This window comes from Plectropomus leopardus, chromosome 14, assembly GCF_026936395.1.
Source record: "Plectropomus leopardus strain MGB_pleo_1.0 chromosome 14, ASM2693639v1, whole genome shotgun sequence".
NCBI lineage: Eukaryota > Metazoa > Chordata > Actinopteri > Perciformes > Serranidae > Plectropomus > Plectropomus leopardus.
The window spans coordinates 5,004,575-5,025,515 of record NC_142189.1 but is presented as its reverse complement, the minus strand read 5'-3'; positions in this window follow the sequence as shown (position 1 = coordinate 5,025,515).

Genomic DNA, 20,941 nt, shown 5'->3' with positions numbered 1-20,941 from the left:
ATAACGGGATAATTTTCTCGAGATAATGAAACCGTTTTCCCGAGATAATGGCTTAATTAATTTGAGATCTCAAGATAACAAATTAAACGATAGGCCTGAGATTTCCATCACGTGACATGTCACATATACACTGAAATATTAGACATACAATTGATGCTTTCTAGAAAGTTGTACCACTAGAAACCTTATTACCCCAAGCCTCATTTACAGTGCTCACTCATGATGCATACTGAAAGTAAAATTCAAGAAGTCAAACTGTTAAATAACTACTGCTGTAACCAAAAATGTCTCCTATGATACTCAATATATACTTATAAACTTGAGTTATTAGAACTAGGCTTGATTTGTTAGTGTAATTATTTCATTTTCAGCAAATTTATTACACTCGACTGTAGAGGATTAGACATCTTTTGATCTACCAACAAATTATTGTCTACTGGGAGCCCCCTCTAGATGGCTGGGTTGCTCATGTTGCATATTTGTTTGTTTGTAAATATTTTAATTGAGCTCTGAATATAGATCATCCACATCCACAGAAAATGATTTTTATTTCACTCAGATAGTAAATTCTAAATTTAGGTTTTGCATTTCTGCACATGCAAATAGTAAAGACAAAAAATAGCAGACACTGAAAAACGAATGACAAACTATAGTGCCTGCGATACCCAGAAAACCCCCAGGAGGTATGAAAACATCTCACTGCAAAAAAAAAAAGGAATAAAGAGTCAGAGAGGATAAAAAATCAAGATGACAAACAGACTCAGGTGAGAAGGCAGCAGAAACCCAATGAAGTCAAGTTTGGTGCCGACTGTGAGCGCGTAATGAAGTGTGTGTGTGTATTTTTGAGTGAAAAAGCTAAAACGCCTGCTTCTATTCAAGCACAACACTATCTCTCCTCCTCCTGTCGGGCATGTTTCGGTATCATGGTGATTGGAGGGGAGCGGCGGCTCTGCAGGCATCTGCTCGTTTTGTTAGGAGCTGTGTGCAAGTAAACACTTTTTGCTCGCTACCATCTGTCCAAGCTCAGATCTGCATGAGAGTTGGCAGACTTGGCTGGAAGAGATCGAGAGGAAGGGAGAGAGAGAGAGGGAAATGGAGACAGAGAGGAGGGAAGAAAGGAAGGAAATGTGATGAAAGGAAACTGGAGACAGAGAGAGAGACAGAGAAAGGAGCAAGGGAGAAAACTGATTTCTGGACTTGTAGAGATTAAAAATAAAGCACAATTTGTGATCAAATGTTTTTTAAATTGATTTTTATCTAATGTACAACCAAAAATGTCCTGTAACAATCAAACAATAAAGGAACACCAGTGCTAGCCCTCACTTATGGCAAAGCCGAACCCCCTCCAACAATCAAATTACTGTGGAGATAAATGTGTGCGGGAGATAAACAAAACATAAAAGGGAAATGTGAAAGCAGGTTTTTACTGCCTGATCAGACCAAATTACAAAATTATATGTCTTACAGCAATGTTCATCCATACTAATGACTCTAGAATAGGTTTGGGCAGTATATAATATTTGATTCCCTTCAAACCTTCCTGAAATTTCACCGGGGTATGCAAAATATGCAATAGGTGTGTGGCACTACTTACTTTCAGCTTTTCAGACTAACAGATACACAATTAAAACCCACAAAATGTTATGAAAAGTTAAATTCTTGAACCTTTTATTCTTTGCTATGACAATGGCAGCACATGAAGCTCCTCAAATCCTTGTTCCTTTGTGCTATTTTTAGACTCTGTGGCCCCTTCTGCTACAGCAAGACTTTTCTACGAAAGAGAAGCACTTGTGGTTGGACCTTGTTCACAGCCAACAGGACACAACACTCATATACAAATTCAAAAAATGCACTACAGGAAATTATATGGTGCCATTAGCAGCAACGTGCCCAAACAACTGGATGGAATTTTCATAGTAGCTGGTGAATTAACCAACTCATCTTTCAACTCCAAAGATGTATAGGAATCAAGGACATATTGTAATTTAAAGTGAATAATATATCTACCTTGTATCTCGTACTTTATCAAACAAAGAAATACAACTGTACACTTTTTGAATTAAACTTTCTCTCGGTCACTGAAGACTGATGAAACGCACTTCATTCAAACTCAACAGAAACAAAATAAAATTCACCCAAACCGTCTTGGTTACTCTTCTTAGTGATCTAGTTAGACAGTCCACTGCTCCGACAATCACAAGCCTCTGTTTGGTCAAAATAAATTCTTAATTCACTAAGTTAGATGTTAAACACGTGTTGTTAATCCCCATGGTCTCTCTCTGCTGTTGCTGGCCGCCAGCTGTTTACAGTCCTGTAACCTAACCCTTCACCATAAGGGGTCACTGTTTCATTCAGCCCCAGTTGCCTGTTTCACCAGTAGAGATTGAGCTTTGGTGGTGCATGCTGTGCACTACATACAATGAGGAGCGCTGTATTTATGACAGTATTGAAAATATTCTTTTGGGATTTCTAAATATCCTGGTACACTGTGATACTGTGATATCGCCCAAGGCCATGAAAAAAGCAAATGAAATGATTTTCCAGAATTTAGCAAAAGATTATCACACCTTCACCAAAGATTTTTGTTGAAACTCTGCTCTAAAAATCATGAAAACACTTCCTTGACATGAATTCCAATCCCAGACCAGCATGATTATAGACAACAGATAAGAAGAGAAAGAAAGAAAAGAGCAAAGAAGAATAAGGAGTGAAAATTCTGAATTAGAAGAAAGGCAATCTAACAAAATTAGAGCTGCAGTCTGTGTGTTTATGTCTTACTCCATCTGCTTGTCTTTATGACTGGTGTTATCGGTCTGTTTGACCGTCTGTCTGTTTATCAAGCCCTTAGATACACGGAACAAAGGGAAGGGGGAAAAAAACATGTTGATGAGGAGCACACCCATCCAGAGCTTTCCATCCAAAACCGTGCTTTTTTCATAATCACTCAATCAAATCTAAACATCTGCCCTCCAGCTTTGTCAGCCTGTCGTGATCCAGGCCGTGTTGACTTTCACATAATTAGCTGTCTTCACTGTTAACCGTCTGGAAAATAGGAATAATTCATATTTGTGAATTTCCAAACAGCATAACAAGAGATTAGAGCAGCTAGTTAACAGTTCTGTATACTTACTGTATGTGTGGATGATCTGTCTGTTAGCAGTATGTTACTGATTAGATCTGTATTAGAAAAGATTTCAATGTTTTTAGAAAGACTAAATCACAATTATTGGCTCCAGTGCTCAGATATCTTCACTGATCTGTGATATATCAGGGTGTGATGAAAACAAAGACATGCCATTTTTTCTTCATACTCTGACCAAGTTCACCAACAAGAAAAACGACTGAAACTCTTCACCATTTCACCAGATCCTGAGAAAAACACGGTTTAAAGGTTGTTGTTTTTTCTATAATCACTCCTAATTGCAGGGAAATGAAGCGTCCAGTATTAACCCGATTCGTCTTGCTGCCATTTTAGACCACCAGCGTGCAAATTGTCATCAAAATCTGTTGGGTGAGACATCTAAAATTTTTCATCACTTAAAAGTAAATTTATGATCACCATAATGGGTATTTTCAACAAGTTTGGAATATAGGCGAACCAAGTAGTCTTTTACTCCCTGGTCTGTCTTATACTGCATATTATGGACTTTATCTGATTTGGCAGTTTACACATTATGATCTCGGTAGAGGACGTTCTTTCTCAGGAGGTCATCCTGTCAACTTCTTCCCTCAATAAACTCGTCCTTTTCTTTATGCCTCTACTAAATCAATCCATCACACTGCCTGTGTACCTGTTTGCCTCTTTATCTTTTGAGCTGCAGATGTGATCTGAATGTTGCTGTCTCTGTCTGCCTTGACCTTATTCTGTCTTTCCATCCTTCAGTCAGTCTGTCACTTTTTCTGTCTGTCTGCCTGTCAGAATCACAATCACTTGTTTTCTTCCATCACCTCATACAGTGAATACAGAGGAGCTTGATGCAGGAGCGTGTCGACACCTTTACTGGACAACATTAATTCAAACTCAGGTAGCACAACTGACTATGCATACCAGTCTATATACAGTATTTTTTTTTTTAAACATCACTTCCATATGCTGTAGACAAAGGTTAGAGTCAAGCAGTGTGCAGGGGCAGTAAACCAGTGGGGCAAATGTGTGTTTAGTTGTGAAAAAAAGTTGTGGAGCTATCCCAATTCTAGATCTCTGAATCTGCACCGTTTCTTAAGAGCACTGTTGACCTATCGCTAAGCTCTGCCCCCAAAAGCCACGAGCCAATCACATTTCGTAAAGCCAGACAATGCACTCAGGCATCCTGCTTGTAGATCTCCATAGAAAAAGCATCAGAAATTTTAATTTTCCTGCGGTTTTATTTAAATTTCTGCAGTTATGACTTTAATGGTCAAACGATGTGCATGGGTAGATGCAACACTGATACGAGGTATCCTGAGAGGCCCAAAAATGGAGTGTATTTTATCCCAAAACCTCACATAAACAAAGCAAAGTGTCTCCTTTGGATTAAAATGTGTGGCACATGAAGAAGATAAACAAATAAGGATGTTTACATTTGTTCTAAGTTTAGGCAACACAGTGTTAACAAAATTTGCTGCAAAGTGACAATTATATATAACCTCATACATTATGTCAGCTTGATAATGTTAGCTTTAGTTAGGTAACGGCCGCTAATGTTATGGCCAACTTCAACTTTGTAATGTTAGCTCATCAGGTCATCTGTTCAATTTAGTATTTTTGTTCTTTGACAATCGGACATTAGTGTTAACTGTAGCAAACGGCTGTAGTTAAAGCCCACCCAACTGAAAACCACTAACTTAGCTGTAATGTTACAAAGAAAGCAAAGGCTGGCTAACGCTGACACCATGACATAGTAAAGACCCTTTTCATGGCTTCTGTATGAAATAAATAGCTTCTGTCCCCAAAAGTTCTGTATAGCATCTTCGGATATGTCTTTGACACTGACAGCTGCCATTGTTAGTTTAGGCAGTGCCTTGATTGTTTGTCCAATCGAGCTGAGGGGGCGTGTATTAGCGATAGGTTAATTGCTGAATGGCACATCATGAAGTTTACTGTTAGCGTGATATATTATTCGAGCAGGAGACAATAAGACACTGGGGTTTTGCTATAACTTTAGTGAGTCATATAGATAAGTTTCAAATTCATTACTAAATTCAATGACTGTATATTATTTGTAGTATTATTACTATAATTGAGCTGTGGCGAACCAGCAGCTGTTTGCAGGCACTCAGGTATCCTGCCTGACTCTCTCATTAATTAGAGCAGAATGGATTTGGCCGGCTGGATATTATTCTCTGTGTGCACAGCTGCTGAGGCTGGACAGGGTGGAGGGAAGATGGGGAGCAGAGAGACTGGGAGCTCACTCTAGTCTCAAGGGTTCGTATATTTGGTCTCCATAAATAAACAAAAGCATTTGGAGCCCCAAAACAGAAATGGCAGTCTCGCAACTCCATTCAAAATATCCCGGACAACCTGCCTTTTTCTTTTTTTACCTGTTACACAACGTTCACAAAATATGAAACAAAGCAGGGGAACATTTGAAACAAGGGAGACAAAAATGGAGTCAGAGGATTGAGATACAATAGAGAGAGAAACACGGAGACTGAAAGGACCAAGAGACTGAGAAAGCCGAAGAAACAGATATTATTTTCCTATTTGGAGGTTGGATGATTCCCCTTTCGTGCTGCCCACATATTTGATATTTATGGAGCTTCGGAGAGCCAGGACGCGGGTCTCCTCCTCCTCCTCCTCCCACACTAGTAGCCCTCTGAGGCCAGCAGAGAGGATCAACCTGGATTTCTGAAGTGTCTGTTGTGTTGCCATAGATAGAACATGCCAGGGGCTCTGATGGCTAGATAGCTAACAATTTATCTCCCTGCAGACGGGACCCCCAGACTGGTAAGCCCAACGCCCACACCCCCCTGCTCCCCTCCCACGCTGTCTGTCTGTCTGGACGAAGGGGAAGCTTCAGCGTTTCTGCCCCCGGGGTTGAAAATACACACATTCGAAAGACGTGTTGTAAAAGAGGAGAATAGCAGAAACATGCCTGCTTTTTATTTTTAACAAGGGATGAAAATTAGCTTCCAGCCAGGATGTCAGTAAACATCCTCCATGCCAAGTGTTACTTGTGTTTGAACCAGCAGCTCCAGTACAGGAGAGTTCACGCAGAGACAACACAGGCAGCCATGCCTGGAAGGAGAAACTCACCAACCCCTACAATGTTTCCCAACAAACATTTTGGCTGTGTTCAGACAGCGAGAACTTCATGCTCATGTAGTCACAGCATTTTTTAAATAAATGATGGTAAATACACCTCTCAGTACAACACGGTACAAGTCAACACCGCAACAAATTTCAACTTCTACAACAGCTTCAGCAAAAACTGTATATTATGACCTTCATAAAGCTAGTCAGTGTAACAGGGCTCAATATGTTTATGTTAGAAAAAGTCAAATGATACTGTTAGTCCAACTAAAACTGGACTTTTAAAATACATGTAAACATGTTAGTCAGAGTGAAATTGGACGAAATCGAATTTCTCAAATTTAACTGGACTTGGTGTTCTGCGCGTGCTCCTCGTCGCTGCTCCAGCCTCCGTCAGTGATTAATGATAGGGACCGTTAATTTAATTATGAGGGGGGAAGGCGTACTGCAAAAAAGTGATGTAATTTTCAAAACTTATGAGACTGTCTAGCTGTTCAATTATTTGCCTGTACCCACCTAGTCATTATATCCACAATACTGACAACTACATATCAAAAAAATCATTAATATTTTTTAAAAGTGCGAAGAGTCAACCCTACAGTATCGCTGCAATATAACAAGAGGTAATTGGTCAAAAGTTTCATATTTTTAGATATTTTGAAACTTCTTAGCAGCCCAGTTTTTATCACCAAAGGTTACATGATATGATATCATCAAGATAAATTGGTCACAGTACAATATTAGTGCAATTTTAAATCTCCCCAAAGGAAAAAAAATGTTGACATGTTTCATCTAATAGGATAAAGTTTTAAATATAAAGTTTTTTGCAGTATAATGTATCCAGGAGACTGAAAAAGCAAATTCCATGTAAAGTTGAGTTTGTCATCATCTATATAATAAAATATTGATTCTTGGCATCTCTGTATTGATATAATATTGCCACACAAAATACCACAATACTATGCTGTATTGTTTTTTTTGCCCCTACCCTATACCATACTAGGATTTGCCCCAAACGTCAAGTGTGAGCATAAGGTAACTTATGATTTTAACATGTTAACATGATTTTAAAGTCCCTAAAGTCAACATGATGTTTTCTTATGATGCTGTTTTTATCTCTGCTATGAAACCAGGGCTGAAATAGTCAATACATTCTCCAAAAAGTTTCCAGGGCTAATATGAATTTAATAGTGCCATTGTTTTCTGTCTGGGCTTAAATTACTTCTGACTGGAGGGAGAAGGTCTGATAAAACTCGTGACAGATTCAATTATTTTTTCGCCCAAGAAATCCTGCCGCTTAAGATCTATTACTTATTTTTCAGCAGCACAGTTAAAGATCCAGCATCTCGCAGTATGACAATAGACAAAATTAAAATTCCTCCAGCGTGGCTGCAATCTTTATGCAGCAGAGAGTCCAGATGCATCTTCATCTAAAACCTTAAACAACAACTTGAATTGATTATTGGAGGGTTTCTTAAAAATCTCAGCGAGCACTATAAAAGAAATGTCTGTAAAATTAACAGCAAAATGCTGTAAAATCATGACATCACAAAACTGTAAATAGAAAAACAATGAAACAGTATTAAATTTACAGTAAGATTTTGCAAAGCAATAAACCAAATAAAACTGTTAATTTTACATTTTAAAGATTCATATGTTATGATTTACAGATAAATATGTAGCCTACAAATGGATTTAACAATTGATTTTAAAACATGTAAGTGCTACATTTGAATGTTCCTTAAAACTTAGATTTTCCTATTGATTGTCACTCTAAAAATACATGTTTTGGCATAAATATCGGGACAATGACAAAAAAAGCTATATTACCTGCCAATAACAGCTATTTGAAGTTAAAAGAAAAATAATTAGGATTTTCTAATGTGTAGATTTTCAAAATTATGTCGATTCAATTATTAATTGAATTTTAGGGGATTTTTACTCATAAGAAGGAATTGCCTCCAAATGGACAGTGTAAATTTTACAGTTTAAAATGTTGTAATTACAACAGTTTTACAGATGAATTGAAACAGATTTAAACTGTAATATTAACAGGTTGTTATTTATAGTTGTTTACATTTTAACTGTATTTTTATATAATTATTCTGGCAACCACAATTGCCAGTTTTGTTCCGTGAAAACATTTTATTTATTTATTTATTTTAACAGTGTGCTTTAGTCTCTTCAGGGCTTTCTCATCTGTAACTGGTCTCTGTTTCACTTATTTTAAGTCAGTTGGTGGGGAGGATGGGTGCCTTTTACTTTAATTTTGCCTCCTACAATTGATGGTTAAGAAGGGCTTAGGTTTTAAAATCTGTGCTAACAAGGGCAGTGCCATTCTGGTGGTTTTAGGATTTATTTTGGCCTGGAGGTAGAGAGGCGGACTAACAACCAAAAACACGGAGCTCACTGTTTCTGCCAACATGCCCTTTAGCTTTATTTTTCTCCTTCACTGTTCATTTGCTCAGAACAGGTAGAACTGAGTGGGAACATGTGGGGGTAAATCCTGAAATATTAGTCTTCCATATTTTTCCCACTCTTGCAGCCTACTTAACATATTGAAAGTCTCAGCAGAATGTGTTTACATAAGCCCCCAATCGTTTGTATTCTGTTTTCCTGCTTATTTTACATTCTATTTGTGTGCTGCTATTCTGGTTTCTTTCCCCTGTTGAATCCTGTTATTCTGCTGCTGCGAATCTTTCCTCTGCCTGGATCAGATAGATTTAATCTTGGATTTACAAACAGGAAGTTGCTGGTTAAATCGTTGGCACCCAGAAGAATTTTAGCTGCTGAGTGGAGGGTAACTGGAGCTTAAACTTGGAGGTACATGTAAACCTTAAAAAGACCCTGACGTTTGAGTCCTGCTACAAGCTGCTGCAAAACTTTAGTTTAAGCAGTATGGACTCCTTGAAATATAATAATGCCAAAGTCTGCAGTCTCTCAGATGCTTATTTGCATAAAAGTCCATAAACATTTGACCATTTAAACATATTTCGGCTGTTGCAATAAGCATGTTGGATTTAACATGAAACAATGACTGTAAGTGTTGACTCTCAGTTTTAACCCTCAGAACCTTGGTCAGGTTGGTGTGATTTAAAAAAAAAAAAAAAAACCTGGAAAAAGGCAACCAGCAACTTAGTAAGAACTGTAATTACATAATTACATATTTAAAATTATGTATATGAATTTTAAGCACTTTTCCAGGTCATTTGAAGGTCCTTGTTTGTTTGGTTTTTTTTATTTTCTTTTCCTTTTTTTTTCTTCCAATAAATTATTTTCAGGCAATTTTCTTTTTTTCCTTCACAGATTTTCAGGTAGTTTTCTTGTCTGTTTTTTTAAATTTTCTTTTTCTTTTTTCACCACTAATTTTCAGTGAATTTTCTTGTCCTTTTTTATTTTATTTATTTATTTAGGTTTCAAAGGGTTAACATGCAGTACACATTGTCATGTTGCACTGTTCAGACACGGATAAAACTATGTGTAAAACTGGCTCTGATTCCTGCAGTATTTACTGAGTGTGGATGTTAACAGCCTCAAATTAAAGCTGTAAGTCAGCTCTTTAACCTCACAGTCATTGTTTCAGTTCAGCTCCACTCAATCAGAGCAGAGAGCCAATACAATAGATGATAGTGCATGTCACTGCCCAAACAGGCTGCTTACAGAGTGCACTGTAATTACTCGCTACAACCATTCTCAACACTCTACATGGGAAAACTGTGATAAGACCTCTTTAGACTGGACTAAGTAGCAGTGCAAATGTGCCGCCAACATTAGATACTGTACACCTCCTACATGCAGTTAATTGATGACTGTGTAACTGTGGTACTGGCTTTGGAGCAGCCGCTGCCAACCTTAACTCTTTGTAACCTCGACTGAAACCTTGTGCTTCGTTCGGACACCTTTCACAAGCATTTAAGTCTATTAAACCCGAGCAAACTGGTTCTTTCGCAAACATAGGAAAAGAGGAAATAAGCAACGCGGCAAGAAATGTCCTGCACATTACAAGAAATGAGTAAAAGGTGAGAAGAAAGCAAACTGAAAATTAGCTAAATGAAAGTGAGAGGGAGAGACAACTATCTAATTAATAAACTTTACATTAAAATTCAAGTTTCAGATTTATTTTCTTTCTGCCAAACCTGGGTCAAACTTGCAAACTGTAAGTAGAAAAAAGAGGAATGAATAGTACAAATATTCACATTGACCAGCCACATCCAGTTTGACATAATTCTGAGTTGGGTACAGCCCTACATTTAGATGTGATCATTTTTAAGTCCCAAATATGTATAGAAAGATTCAAAACTGATCCCCACCTATGAATACCAGCTCCACAAGACAGAGTGACTCCACCTTAGTCACAACTTAATAATGACTTGGCAAAAGGCATAATTATGCATAAATTAAGAGAGAGATGCATAATGAAGATAAATTCTCATTAGAGGTATTACAAACTCCTCTGTATGTAGCTGTTGTCAGGGAACATACTCCATCATTATCAGCAGCACTTGGCGGAAATCCAGTGGTTGCCATCAGGCTAAAATCTGCCTGATATATTAGCAAACCAATATAACCGTCTGCCCCTTTGTCATTGTTCACTTTGGAGAAATTAAGTTGGTGGAGTGTGAAAAGTCACTAAATCCTGACGACAAATTGCCAAGTTGGCAACAGCAAAGGGGTCACTGAGGAGAGACGCTGTATTATTAAAAAAAGAGATATTTCACCTGACGTGTGTGACCAGTGAAATGATCTTTTTACAACTTTATTAAATACTTTAACAGTAGCTGAAGTGTTTGTTTAGTGTTTGGATCTGCAGTGGACGGAGGGATGAGAAAAAGAAGGAGGAAGGGAGGAGGGGGAAATGAGGCCTCAGGGGAGAGGGCAGGCGATCAGACCGCCTTCCCACAGTTCTGCAGGATCGTGAGAAAGGCGGCGAGGATTGAGCCCAGCCGTCCGGAGTGTGGGCTAATTGATTTAAGCCGTTTCTACGGGGGGATTTACCTTGCCGGTAATTAGTGGTGATTTCTGACAGCGTGGCGGCTCACCGGGCTGGGAGCCCCTGCAGACGGATTTACACCCCAGGATCAAATCCAAAAATCACACATTTTGTGTATTTGTGCGCCATGAGGTCAAAATGTGTAAATCTTGTGACACTGAGTTTTGAACCCTCAGAGAAGAAAAAAAAATCCCCTAATACCAAAACTGTCAATCTTTTCTTTCACTGGACTTTAAACCAATATAGAAACATATTATTCTTTTTAAACAGATCATTACAAACAAAGAATTCGGAAGACCATATAAACCAGATATGCAGCACAGAGCGTCTACTACAACTACCCTAAGAAACAGAAGAAGCACATTTGTTGCATTTTGGGGTAAATGAATTATAGGAAGTTGAATCCCCCACTACTAAGACTATGCATTTATTTTTTATTCAGCTGCATCCATGTGAAACAGGCTTAATTTATCAAAATGAATCATTTTAATCACTTTTTAATCAAAATAAGTTAAAAATGTTAATAGATCTTCGGTTCCACATGTCAATGTAAGTTTCAGAACACTGTTTTACATCATTGGTAACTGAATATCTCTGGGTTTTGGACTATTGGCTCTGACAAAACAAGCAACTTAAAGAGTGTGCCCGAGCAGGTAATTTCTGTTGACTTCCGGTTTAGCGCTTAACCGGTTTGAATGGCGGTTAAAATATTTAATCTTGCCACTCCATATGGCTTTCCAAATGTTATCGAAACAGATGCCTTAAATCTAGACAGAGAGATGAGACGGGGTGGGATTTTTACGCACACAAAAAAATATTTACTGATTTACAGACGTCTCTTTCCTGATGTAAGTTAATGGGGAAAAGAATTTTTGGGCCAGTAGGCATCATGTGACCGACCCTGATGGTGTAATTCCACTTTTGGCCACTATGTAAAATTTGCATCAAAGCCTGTTGAACTTCCTGTCTTGATAATCAATCTGTTTTTTTGGCTGGTAAGGAGTGCAAATCTAGCAGTCATTTGCATATTTTACCAGCATTTGGCTGGTGGCTGATGCTAATTTCCAACCCTGTTGATAATCCTACACAATTATTCTCACCTGCTCCTTTTCCTTGTCAGACAGCAAATCAAATTACATGAAGAAAATTAAATATCAATGACCGTGCTAAAGACTCTGGCCTCATTTCTGTCAGGCACTGGCCAAATCCTTTCAATGTCCTCCACCAGAAAAATCAAAGCATTCAAAAACTGATTCAGACATTGATTATCATGGCAATGACTGAAGCTTTAAAATGTTCGGATCAGACCTCACATTATGTTTATTGTTATTTCTTTGCAATGAGCAGAGGGGATTTGGAAGCTGGTATTGTTTAAGATCAGTGTAAAAGAAATGCTGCATTTTTTTCTAACTCATTTACATACAATAGTTGAATTTGGGTTAACTGGTAACTGCATCTAACTGTGCAAACATGTTTTTCCACAATAAATTATTAATTGTGCTGCTCCAACAACATGATAAAGTTTGCTGTTACCTTATCAGGCAGCAGCCATAAAAATCTAACTTTAGCCCCCATCCCTGTACTCTGGCACTGCCGTCTAAATATGGAAACCCACATGGAGTCAGATTTTTCCATTTGTTTGGACAACATTTCAACGATCCAAACTGTGTCACAGATGCAGAAAAGGCAGATTTGAGCCGGCAGTGTAAATTCAGCGTTTTGAAAAAACTCCCTGAAGCGTCACGGTGCCAAGTTTGACTTTGCTCTATTTTAAGCTGCTCGACTGAGATAACCTCCTGGGTGAGAGAAGAGTGAGAAACCTGCTTTACTGTGACACAGAGTTTCCCCCCAAAACATTTTTTTTCTTTCTCTCTAGTTAGAGGGGTGTGAATCAAGTATCACAACTTCAGTTGATGATTGTAGGATATTCAGTAGTTGTGTGGCTCTACTTGAAAAAAGCAAAGACACAGACACACACAAAAATACTTGAAGTGGAGCAAAATAACTGCAGCATCATTAGCAAAATACATCTGCAAGTTATATCCAAAACTTTCAGCTTTTAAAGACAGCCTCCGCTGCAAGGAAGCACGCATCTACTCATGGACGAGATGCTCGTGACAGTATGAGACGGAGACATTAAAGAAGTATTTCATCATTAAACTGTCTGTGCAGTAGAAAGATGAAAATACTTTTGTATCTGATGCTACGTGACCAGAGAAATCAGAGAAAACAGAGAAAGACACACTTTTGCTCAGGAGGAAGGACCTACAACTACCAGAATGCAGTGCGTCATACCAGACCAATAAATGCTCCCACTGGTGGGTGACATAATGAGGACTGGTCCGTGTCAAACAACAGTAGCCAACCAGATCGCGTATCACAGTTAAACGGGAAGCTAAAACATGTCTCTGAAAACATCTGAGGCAGGAAATATGCAACCCAGTAACAGCGTCTTAGCAGGATAATGCTAACTTCCTGTTCATAATCTCGCTATTACATCTAAACAAGGCATTAAAATATGTTTCCAAAAACCATATTAGAAGAGGTAAAGGCAGTGCAGTAACTAAGTTCTGACTGATATTCGATCAGCACTTTCAAATTTCACCATTTGATCCGATTTCAGTCCGAGTATGAGAAAGACAGAGAGGGGTGTGGTATCCAGCTCTATACTTTTTGCGTCGGCGGTGGCTGCATGAGTGCCGGGCAATAAGTAAATGTGGAAATACAGCCCATAGCTCGGACAACAACCCAAGAGCCAGAGAAACTCTGCCGTTTCGAGAGTTTCGCCGGAGGTGAGTAGGTAAGCTAGCAGCAGGCTTCCTTCTGCACCAAGATACAGCTGTTGTGTGTGGCTCGGCAGAAAGAAAATAGTTCCTGCATGAAACTGCTCACAAGATCTGCAGATTATCTCGAATAACTGGTTCATGATCTTTGGAAAGAGACAATGCTATTGAGTTTTTTAAGCGTATTTTTTGGCACTTTGAGCACCATAAGCCAAATGCCTTCTACTTCCATTATATTGGAAAGAAGGCCGACACCTCTACGGCCAATCCAACACTCGGCGACTCACCACAACAATCTAGATTGATAAATGGCACAACAAGTAGGAGGAAAAACATGCATTTTTAAATTTAGGGTAAACTGTGCCTTTAACTGAAATGCCTCATTTACCCCTGATGCTAAAACATCTCTTAACATGATTAACAGTCTTTTTTTCAGGTCTCTATTTTAGAAAAATACTTAAAATATCAAAAGAAGGGGCGAGACATGCTCAGATTGGTTTCTCATGTCATCTGACTTAATCAATAATTGCCTTAAAGTGAGTGATTGACTTGAAATTATGCAAATTAGGTCACTTCTTACACTTAAATTCAGAAACTTGGGAAGAAGCTTGAAAATTCATGCAGAGACTGTATGCAAAGTGAGATGCTCAGGTTGATATTTCTCGTAGTAAAAGATGATTGTCCAGATGGCGGCTCGGCGGATGAAGAGTTGCTCGGAAGCCAAATTACTGGTTACAATGCTCCGTAAATAAAACAGCGCTCAGTGCCAAATGAGCACGTCGGCCTGCGTGGACGTGTGGGTGACTAATGGCTTAGAATTAGCCGTAGCATGTGGGCTGTCTGTCAGCGCTATCGGCTGGTAAATGGCTCTTTGGGACATCTGGGTCAAGCCTGCCTCCTCTGCACACAGCCACTCGCCTGGCGCTGTGGAATTATGGGTACTCTAGTTTGAGTGTAAGCGTGTGTTGGCTTCCTTTCAGTTCATTTAAGGTTCATTTTACAGGGAAATTTGTTTTGCAGAAGAAGTGAGAAGGAAAAAGGTGTGAGACTCATCAGTCCGATGAAAGCTGCAAATGAGACATCCTGTTTTTAAAACCTCAACACACTAACATGTCTCAACCAGACTGCATCTAAATTATTGGTTTCCCACTGGAATAAAACATTCAGCTTGATAAGTAATTCTGTCCCAAACCTCACATTGAGATTTTTATTAGGGCCTGAGTGCTGATCTATGCGAGGATCATATTGTAATTTAAGGAATTATTATTATTTATTTAAATTAATTTCATCTATAACAGGCTAAAGATGTTCATAAAACTTTGCGTATGCATCAGAGCTCATGAAATTGTTTGACATTTTATGGGTATCGTGCCCAGGTGTGACAAAAATTATTTGACAGCTCCCCTACAAAGTTTTAATAAACCTACTTACAGGTGATATATGAAATTTAAACCTTTGAAACCTGGCCAAATTGGCATGGTTTATTTAAAAAAAAAAAAAAAAAAAAAAAACAGGGAGAAGTTACAAGTAATAACTTAAAAAATACCTGACATTTACCAAACAAACATTTTTCTAATTTCTTGCATTTTGATTTTGTAGGACATTTCTCACCAAGTTGTTTGTTGTAATTCAGCAACTTAATGCAAGTTTAGCACATGTTCTTAAACGCCACATGGAGGGGGTATTTGTCATTCATCAGTTCCTCCTCAAAGGAAATAATGTCTATCCCACGCATGCAGTTACTGACGGCTGCGAAAATGCACAGCCGCACAAACAGCGTCCTGCCAGCACCCCCAACGCGCAGGAAGGTGCGAGGGCCCATTTACTCCTACTTGCAACTTTATTATTATTATGAGTATTACTATTATTATAATTTTTAACATAAGAAAAATATTTTGCCATTGAAGTGAGATAATTTCTCTTCTCAATGCAGTTTTTCTCTTTCTGTGTCTTATACCAAAGTTAGACAAACTTCTGCATCAGTACAAAGAAAACTTTTTTTCTGTCCAGATAACGTGACTCAGGCCACATGTCAATGCCAGACAGAGAAGCATCTATTTCTGATGCTCAGAGCGTCTTCCTTCTTCCTCTCCAGCGTGTTTTAAATTCAAGTCGGCTCCAGCGGACTCGACTCAGATTATCGCAGCAGCGGAGTAGACTCTGAGTCTGCTGCTACACTTCTACCTCTGTCAGTCTTTAATATTTGCTTTTATCCATAATAAAACAATTTTTCTTCGATGAAAATCCTTTGTCTCTTTACAGAGAACGACCTTTGGCTCTGTCGGGTAAAATGCCTCATCGAGCCTTGAGCTCTCACAGCTTTCTCTGTCCTAGCTGGAGATAAAAGGAAATACTGTACTGCTCTCATCCAAATGACCTTAGACCTCAACATGCAACTTCAAATGTTAACAACTGTATCCGTGACACTAAAACTGCCAGCTCTCTTTTTCGCCTTCTATATCTGCAAAAAAAAGCTGACAACGCAAGCTATTCTTCTTAGAATGAAATGACGAATGAACTTTGACCTTTGCACAGAACATTTCAGCTCGCTGTGTATTCCCCTTTTGTTCCCCCTCCTCAGGGTTCCCACACCTTGTCATGGATAAAATTTCAAAACGATCATAAATTTTCAAGGACCCAAAAAAAGACTGTTTTTTTTTCATGCCCTACTTTTCTGGCATTTTTCAAGCATAAAAGATTCAAACTGTGTAATTTCAGTGTCCCACGTGAAGTATTCAAGGACAGTTGGACATTTGGAAAACCAATGATAATTTCTGTTTTTATCATTTCTGGCTATGATAAATGGTGTAATTTAAAAAGAAATGGTGTAATAAAAAAAGAAAACATGCCTTTCAAAAAAAGTTTTCTATAAAGAATTGCCAAAAAAAATCTAAAAGAAAAAAAGGTTTTCCAAACCAGTTTTCATGGGGGAAAAAGGAAAGAGAATACAAGAACTCCGAAATCTCTAACAATAAAAAAAGGCGCCAAAAACCTTTATGTTTTCCCTTAAAAGGCGCCAAAAAATGTTGTTAATAAAAGAGAAAAATTTCTAAAATTCTTTGAGATAACATGCGTTCCAAACTTTAAGCCTGCGAGTTTGAAAGGCATGTTTTCTTCAAAAATCAGAGGTAAAATAAATACAAACTACAGCCAAAGTTGTATGCCTCTGCCCTGGAGCCAAAAGTACTTGAAAAATAATTTGACATGCCTTATGGGCATACATGAAGGGAGATACAGAACGCAGGGAAAATGAGGAAACGTACGTGATGGAAAAACAAACAAAAATATAACATAAACAAATCATCATACCTCAACATACAGCAACAGAAAATAAATTCACCTTTTCTTTCAAAGCTTTCCATGATTTTTACTGATTCTATTACTTTTCCAGGCCTGGAAAATCTGATTCTTAAATTCTATGACTTTTCCAGGTTTTCCATGACAGTGGGAACCCTGCCTCCTGTTTCATGTCTCTCTTCAGTGTAGTACATTACCTAGGACAGAAATGATTGCGATGACCTTTGACCTCTCCCTTCTCTTTCTAGCAGGCTGTGACACTAAGTAGAGCATGACAGGGTGATTTGACAAGGAGGTGCTGGTGAAGTGACAGCTCTATCAACTCGAACGACTCGTGTCCCACAGCAGGAGTGCGGAGGTGTATGGATGTGTTTAAGACGATCACACAGGAAGAAACAGAGAGCAAAAAAAGCTCATTTAGCCATTTGCAGCGACACAAAGCCTGCTGCCTCCCTGCGTGCCCTCCTGGTGAAACATGAAATATTCATCTCATGCATATTTGGGAGAAAAGCTTTGAAAGGCTCCATTGTAGATCCTCCTTCATTACAGACAGAAAACAAAGCTCATTCGACCCCCTCCGGTCACAGATAAACCCCAGACTTTATTCAGCGTTTGTCTCCCGCTGATTTTTCGCCAAACATGACATTAGGAGTTCAGGTTGTATCCCCTTAAACCCTGACTCTCTCTCCTGTGTATAGTCACCATGAATACCTTGATGGAGTTGGACTCTGCTCGCTGCCTTTTTCTGCTACAGGTGACAAAATACCAATCTTTTGGGATTTTTTTTTTTCCATATCAGCGATGCTACAGTCAGCAGTCTGCAGCATCTTCAGGGCGACGTCTCTGACATATTCATTTGTCACCAGGCCTGCTGGCTCACACGCCTAAGAGGAAGACTTCTCACTCAGACAGTCTGTCCTGTTGAATTATTGTGGTTTGTGTGTGTGTGTGTGTGTGTGTGTGTGTGTGTGTGTGTGTGTGTGTGTGTGTGTGTGTGTGTACTGCAAAAAAAGAAAAACTTAAACGTCACATTTTATCCCCAGCTCAGATTCATCACGCTCATTGGATATTTTTAGTCAAATTTATGGGTGTAGCGGTTCATAAAAGTCACGGATCAGTTCGTACCACAGTTTAGGGAGCCACAGTTCAGTCAAAGTTCAATGAGGCCTCTTCTCTTAGGTTGAGTTTGATGAAATACATTATTATTATTTCAAATAAATTTACTGAAACAAATGTATATGTGAAACTAAAAAGGCACTATTTTGGCCAGTAAAAAAATGTGTTTGGCCGGGGAATTTTTTCATCAGCCACCTTGGCCGGTGAGTCAAAAAGTTAATCATGAGTCATGACACTGCTGAAGGCTTTACTGTACTGTAATATTTCATATATCAATGTGATAAAGGCCCATGGTTTGTCAAGTATTTAACTGAAAGGATTACAGAAAAACTGACATTTCCAAATCATGACTTTTTTCATATCACTTCTCCATACTCTTTATTCTTTTTCCTGTGCTGCTGTAACATCTTAGGCACTTTCTTCCCTCTTTGTTTTATGATGATTTTTTCAGAGATATCAATAATGTAAACTCTATCTGGGATAAAGTCTCCATATTGTAGCAGGGTGTCATTTTTTGCAGTTCTGTTTGCACATGAGAGTTCATCATGTGTGGAGAAGCTCCCTGGAGAGTTAAAAACAAGACCAGTGAACAATTTCTCTGCTGTTGCCTGAACAACCATCCGAGAAGTTCACACAAAGAACATGTGAACAATTAAGAGGTGAAACGTTCAATTTCTTTCTTTTTTAAAAACTTTGATTATTTATTATTAATTCTATTCCTATGATGTATTATTCCCCCCCATCATCTGTACAGCAGGGCTATTTAACTTGCTTTGCTTGGAGGCCACCTTTGCAAAATGGCAGGAGGCCAGGGGCCAGTCTCAGGGGCCCTATACATGTCTCTAGGACTTTAGGACATTTCTAGGATTTAATAATGTTTCTGGGATTTCAGGACATTTCTGGGATTTTAGATGCTTTTGGGACTTTAGGACATTTCTAGGATTTAAGGATGTTTCTTGGATTTTCAGGAAATTTCTCAAATTTCAGGAAATTCCTTGGATTCCAGGACATTTCTGATATTTTAGGATGTTTCTTGGATACTGAGGACATTTCTTAGATTTCAGGACATTTCTAGGATTTTAGGACATTAGAGGCTTAGCTAGGACCTATGTCGGTGAGAGCAGGAATTTTTTAATAAGCAAGCTCTATTTTGATGCTGTTTTATGCACTCTGGCATCTTATGTACACTAAAAGTACAAAAGAAATTTGCAGTTTGAATCACTTTATTTGTATCGTGAATTAGAAAATGGCTGGGGGGCCACACAGCACCCTATCAGGGGCCAGATGTGGCTGTGGGCTGCTCTACAGTCATGCTGATGGGAAGCCAAGGAACAAGTGTTTCCCAAGACCACCTGAGGATGTCACGATTCCTGCAAACATCAGCCCTAAAAACGACACATTGACCGAGTCTGAGCCGACAAACTTCCTGAGGACGCGAATGATTTCCTGTCAGCAGGGGAAGTGATGATTATCTGCACCCTGTCAGGCTCTCCGTACACCACACCAGGTAAAGCTACTACCCAAATCCCTGTCATTGTCTCAAAGAGTTGCTGGGGAGGGCAAGGATTAGGAGATGAAGCCCTGTCTGAATCTGTGCTAATCTCTGGATGTTTTTACACCTTTCCTCATCTGACACCCCCATCCTCACTCAGCTTCCTTTTCTCCTGCTGTGATGCAGCAACAGAGCTGTTATTTTCCCTGACAATGACATGATGGAAAACATCAAATTCCTGCAGGTTTTGCTTTCAGTGTTTGGACAGTAACAAGATAAGATCTCCATGAAGACAGATCTACAGTTGCGTATGATGCACAACTAATCTTACCTAAACAAAGAGAACCTAAAATGCGTATTGACTTTCTCATACTGCTCCTTTATCTTTAAAAAATTGGATTCTTTCCTAGCTGCAGCAGATTTACACATGATTGTAGGTGACATTCTGTTTCTCCATTTTATTGACTTTTTTCTTTACCAAAACGCTGCATGTGGGAGGAATAAACAGCACTTAACTCCACAGACAAGTTAACAGAGCCGGCTGTGAAAACCTTCCAGATTGTTCTGGCCAACTGTGATTTAAAGTAGATTGTGATAAAACGTTTTGACAGCAGCTGCTCACAAACTGACAAGTGAAATGACAGCACTATAAACTCAGAGATTTACACCTGAGCTGGACTGCGACCTGCAGGGAGGAAACTTCATACACACTTACTGGTGATTTAGAGATTTCACAAACAGCAGATAACACTTTTTAAAGATGGCATTTCTGCCTTTGTTTGAGACTTGACAGTGTATCAGAAATATGACGAAATATATGGGAACGATATGTGAAACAAAGGTCCCTTTGGTCCTGAACTGAAAATAAACCAGGATTTTGTGTTACTACTGTATGGTAGGTGCCTTAGACGTACATATTTGACCATATTTCTAATATTTCTGAAAATCTTATTTCTTACCTCCTATTTTTTATAAATTGTATGTTGCATGGTGCACTTTTATTGACAACCTTATTATTCTCTAGTTTTATT